Below are 6,000 nucleotides of genomic sequence, written 5' to 3'. Positions count from 1 at the left end.
CACAACAGAGGGAGGCCTGCGTACCACAAAAAAAAAAAAAAAAAGAATAATATATCTTGCTCCCAAAGTCCACCTCCTCAACTTGGGATAATTCGCTGTCTATTCAGCTATTCCACAGATGCAGGGCACTTCAAGTTGATTGTGGAGATTTAATCCGCTGCTGCTGAGGCTGCTGGGAGAGACCTCCCCCTCTCCTCTTTGTTCGCACAGCTCCTGGGGTTCAGCTTTGAACTTGGCCGCGCCTCTGCGCGTATGTCGTCTGAGGGCATCTGTTCTTCGCTCAGACAGGACGGGGTTAAAGGAGCAGCTGCTTCTGGGGTTCTGGCTCACTCAGGCCGGGGGAAGGGAGGGGTACGGATGCGGGGCGAGCCTGCGGCGGCAGAGGCCAGCGGGCGTTGCACCAGCCTGAGGCGCACCGTGCGTTCTCCCCGGGGAAGTTGTCCCTGGATCCCGGGACCCTGGCCGTGGTGGGCTGCACAGGCTCCCGGGAGGAGAGGTGTGGAGAGTGACCTGTACTCGCACACAGTTTTATTGGTGGCGACAGCAGCAGCCTCAGCGTCTCATGCCCGTCTCCGGGGTCGGCGCTGATAGCCGCGGCTCGCGCCTGTTTCTGGAGCTCCTTTACGCGGTGCACTTAATCCCCTCTCCTCCTGGACCAGGAAACAAAGAGGCAAGAAAAAGTCTCTTGTCTCTTCGGCAGCTCCGTGCCCGTCTCTGGAGCTCCTTTAAGCAGAGCGCTTAATCCCCTCTCCTCACCCCAGGAAGCAAAGAGGGAAGAAAAGGTCTCTTGACTCTTCAGCAGCTCCAGACTTTTCCCGGACTCCCTCCCGGCTAGCTGTGGTGCACTAACCCCTTCAGGCTGTGTTCATGCCGCCAACACCAGTCCTCTCCCTGCGATCCTACCAAAGCCCGAGCCTCAGCTCCCAGCCCCCGCCCGCCCCGGTGGGTGAGCAGACAAGCCTCTGCTTGTCACTCTGCTGGTGAGTGCTGGTCGGCACCGATCCTCTGCACGGGAATCTCTCCGCTTTCCCCTCCACACGCTGTTGCTGCGCTCTCCTCCGTGGCTCTGAAGCTCCCCTCTCCGCCACCCGCAGTCTCCGCCTGCGAAGGGGCTTCTAGTGTGTGGGAACCTTTCCTCCTTCACAGCTCCCTCCCACTGGTGCAGGTCCCGTCCCTATTCTTTTGTCTCTATTTATTCTTTTTCCTTTTGCCCTACCCAGGTACGTGGGGAGTTTCTTGCCTTTTGGGAGGTCTGAGGTCTTCTGCCAGCGTTCGGTGGGTGTTCTATAGGAGCAGTTCCACGTGTAGATGTATTTCTGATGTATCTGTGGGAAGGAAGGTGATCTCCGCGTCTTGCTCTTCCACCATCTTCTCTCGCCCCCCAGGAGGCATCTTAAAAAGGATTCCTCTTGGCCAAAATTTGGAAATGTTGAGTGTCAGTATTAACTGCAATAGACTGAAATATACAAAATGTGTTTAAAGCCATGACTTCATAATAAGACTAAAAATCAAAACAAAAAAGAAATACCATCTACCAGTTGCTTACAGTTAAAGGATGTTTTTCATTATTTTGAAGCTGATAAAAAAGGAAAGAATTAAGCATTTATCCCATCTTTCCCATAGTATCTATTCCCCTGAGTAACCAAATACTAGATGACTAGACAAAGGAATCTTCTATTTAGAGAAATATTCCATCTAATAGACAAATTAGTGATGATTTAATTAGAATGGCTTTTTTTTTTGGTCTGAATTAGTGGATCTATTCAGTTATCATACACAACTGCTATTGTCATCAATACAGACATCCAGATATTAGGTGCATCCTGAGGGAATAATAGAACACCACATGTATAGTAGCCGTGCCAAATAAAATAAATAACAACAAACATCAAAAACACACACAAACACACAGATATGGAGCATAAATCTAACCAAACCTCTAAGTCCTACTTCCTATTTATAGGAAATACAATGGACAGAAAAATATATTAAACAATGCCGTTAAGATGTACTCAACAAAATCCAAAATGTTGGAAACTAGTAGGCAAAGAGCCAGATTGCTTCAATTACCAACTGTAACAAAGCAAAATGATATAGAGATAGAAAGCGAGAGAACCTGCAGTATAAAAGAGACTTAATTATATCCTATTCAATAAGCAATCTACAAAAAGAAAAAAATGTAAATTATATGAGGCAAGTGAATATTTTAACACTGACTAGATACTTCACAATATTAAGGAATCATTATTCATGTATTTAGGTGTGTTAGTGATTTTGTTTATTTTTGATTTTTATACTAGACTTTATTTTCTTAGAGAACTTTTAGGCTCACAGCAAAACTGAGTGGAAATTGCAGTGTTCCCATATACCCTGTGCTTCTCAGACACAGCCTACCCAACTATCAACATACCTTAACAGTGATACCTTTTTTACAGTTGGTGTAAAAACATTGACCCATCATTATTATTTAAGTCTATAATTTATATTGGGATTCACTCTTGGTATTGTATATTCCATAGGTTTTGGCAAATGTAGAATGACGTCTATGCACCATTAGAGTATTGTACAGAATAGTTTGACTGTCCTAAAAGTCCTCTGTGTTCTGCCTGTTTATCTCTCCATCTCCCAACCCCTGGCAACCACTGATATTCTTACTGTCTCCATAATTTTGCTTTTTCCACAATTTCAAATAGTTGGAATCATACAGTATGCAGCCTTTTCAGGTTGGCTTTTTTCACTTTGTAAAATGCATTTTAACTTTCTCTATGTCTTTTTATGACTTGATAACTCATTTCTTTTTAGTGCTGAATAGTAGTCCATTGTCTGAAAGTAACACGGTTTATTTGTCCATTCACTTAGTGAAAGACATCTTGGTTGCTTCCAAGTTTTGGCAGCAATTATGAATAATTGCTGCTGTAAATAACTATGAATAAAGCTGGCAATTATGAATAAAGCTGCTGTAAATAACTGTGTGCAGGTTTTTGCATGGACATATGTTTTCAACTTATTTGAGTAAATACCAAAACGCAGGATTGCTTGATCTTATGGTAAGAGTATGTTTAGTTTTATAAGAAACCGCCAAACTGTCTTCAAACATGGCTGTACCATTGTGCATTCTCACCAGCAATGGATAAAAGTTCCTGTTCCTCCACGTCCTTGCCAACATTTGTTGTTATCAGTGTTTTGGATTTTTGCCATTCTAATAGGTATATAGTGGAATCTCTGTTTTGTTTTAATTTGCAGTTTTCTCATGATGTGATATTGAGAAGCTTTTCATAAGCTTATTTGCTATCTGTTTATCTTCCTTGGTGAGGTGTCTATTTGGGTTTTTTGGTTCACTTATTAATTGGGTTATTTGTTTTCTTGTTGTTTAAGTGTTCTTTTTATATTTGGATAGCAGCCCTTTATTATTTGTGTCTTTTGCAAATATTATGTTTCAGCATGTGGCTTATCTTCTCACTCTGTTGACGGTGTCTTTCCTGAGCAGAAGTTTTTAATTTTAATGAAGTCTTGCTTATCAGTTATTTCATAGACCTCAACTTTGGTGTTGTGTCTGTTAAGTCGTTGCCATGTCCAAGGTCATCTAGATATTCTTCTACAAGTTTTATAGTTTTGTGTTTTACATTTAGGTCTAGTGTCCATTTTGAGTTAATTTTTATAAAGGGTGTCAGTTCTTTGTCTAGATTAATTTTTTTTTGCATGTGCCATGCAGTTGTTTCAGTACCATTTGTTGACAAGACTGTCTTTGCTCTATTGTATTGCCTTTGCTCCTTTGTCAAATATCAGTTGAGCACGTGTATGGGAGAGGGTCTATTTCTGGGCTGTCTATTCTGTTTCATTGATCTCTTTGTCTATTGTCTTTGCCAATACCACACTGTCTTGATTACTGGAGCTTTATAGTATGTATTAAAGTCAGATGATGCCAGTTCTCTGACTGTTCTGGTTTTGACTTTTAAAAAGGAGTGCTGATACTATGTATTGGATTCTCTAACTTTGTTCTAGTTTTGTTTTTTGAAAAAAGAGTAATGATTGTAAGTATGGAGAAGGTATGGACAGACACAAACACATATACATTGCTGGTTAGACTACAAAGTGTTAAAACAGTTTCTAAGAGCAATTTGGTAAACATCTAGTAAAGTTCATATCTTCTAAACCAGATTCCAAAGTGTTTATAGGTACAAAACTTGGCATACATGACATGATGTTTATTGTAGCCCTATTACAACAGAACAATTGTAAATAAAACCAGTGCCTCTAACAGGGGATAAATAAGGTATGAAAGAGTTATCAATCACAAAAATGAATTTTACCTAAATTTATTAATGTAGATAAATATTAAAAACAAAAATGTATAAAAAAGAAGTTGTGATAGGATTATTACATAATAAGCATTAATACAAAATTTAAAGAATCATAAACAATACTACCCTAATGAAGATACATAGTTAGTTAGTTTAGTTTTCTACTAAAATGTCTTTTAAAACATTGACAGCATGTCTCCCCTACTGTATGCTGTCGTGGTGAGGCTGGGTGTCTATGTGTCTCTGAGGACTATTGTTCTCCATATATCCTCCCTCTCTCTCATATTTCTTTTATGCTTCTCATCTTTGCCTCCTTCTTTAAAATGTACTCTTTTCCTATAACAAATCCTATGCATTTGAAGAAAAAGATCAAATTCAGTCTCCTCCATGAAACCTCTGTTCATCTAAACGCATCTCTAATGTAACTGCTAAAATCTTAAAATCCATATTTTAGCACTTAGAATACATCCTATATCACAGTGTTTGTTTCCTGATTGTTTCATAAGATGTTTAAAGAAGAGACTTAGGAATGTTTATGCAGTCAGTGAGCATTTTCTCTGAGAATATATAAATATGTAAAGACAACCTACCAGTAGCATCAAATTCACCAAGTGGTGACTACTGCTACTCAATCTGGAGTTTCTAGTGAATGTGAATTTCAAAGAACTAAACACTTTATGTCACCAGTAAAATGTTGTTCTCTTCCTCTGTTTGAATTTTGTGTTATATGCCAAAGGAAAGATGACACGAAAAGTCAACTTTTGACTCCCAGGAGTGTTCAGATTTTTGGAATCTGGAAAAGGAATTTTAGGTAGAAGTTAGATCTAAAAAGAAGTAGTTAAGGGCAAGAGAGACACCACATAAGAGGAGGTTAGATACTATTCTAATTTTCACAGAAGTTGAAAATGCATTTCAAAAACAATAAAATGGTAAACTTTGTGCATTAGGGCTAACTGTGTAAATTAAGAATAGAAATTAGTCAATGTTACCAGAAGGAATAAGAACACAAAGAAAATATTCTACCAAGATATTTAATTTATTTGTTGATAGGAAATACTTCCGTTATGAAGTTTTATTTGATGAATCCCCAGAGCGCAAAAATATTGCCTATGTCTAAACTTTATTTTCACTTACGGTATTTATTAAAAATGGCACCAGGGCTTCCCTGGTGGCGCAGTGGTTGAGAGTCCGCCTGCCGATGCAGGGGACACGGGTTCGTGCCCCAGTCCAGGAAGATCCCACATGCCGCGTGATAGGATTATTACATAATAAGCATTAATACAAAATTTAAAGAATCATAAACAATACTACCCTAATGAAGATACATAGTTAGTTAGTTTAGTTTTCTACTAAAATGTCTTTTAAAACATTGACAGCATGTCTCCCCTACTGTATGCTGTCGTGGTGAGGCTGGGTGTCTATGTGTCTCTGAGGACTATTGTTCTCCATATATCCTCCCTCTCTCTCATATTTCTTTTATGCTTCTCATCTTTGCCTCCTTCTTTAAAATGTACTCTTTTCCTATAACAAATCCTATGCATTTGAAGAAAAAGATCAAATTCAGTCTCCTCCATGAAACCTCTGTTCATCTAAACGCATCTCTAATGTAACTGCTAAAATCTTAAAATCCATATTTTAGCACTTAGAATACATCCTATATCACAGTGTTTGTTTCCTGATTGTTTCATAAGATGTTTAA

This window comes from Physeter macrocephalus, chromosome 10 (genome assembly GCF_002837175.3).
Source record: "Physeter macrocephalus isolate SW-GA chromosome 10, ASM283717v5, whole genome shotgun sequence".
NCBI lineage: Eukaryota > Metazoa > Chordata > Mammalia > Artiodactyla > Physeteridae > Physeter > Physeter macrocephalus.
The sequence above is the reverse complement of the archived record's forward strand: the minus strand, read 5'-3'. Positions refer to the sequence as shown.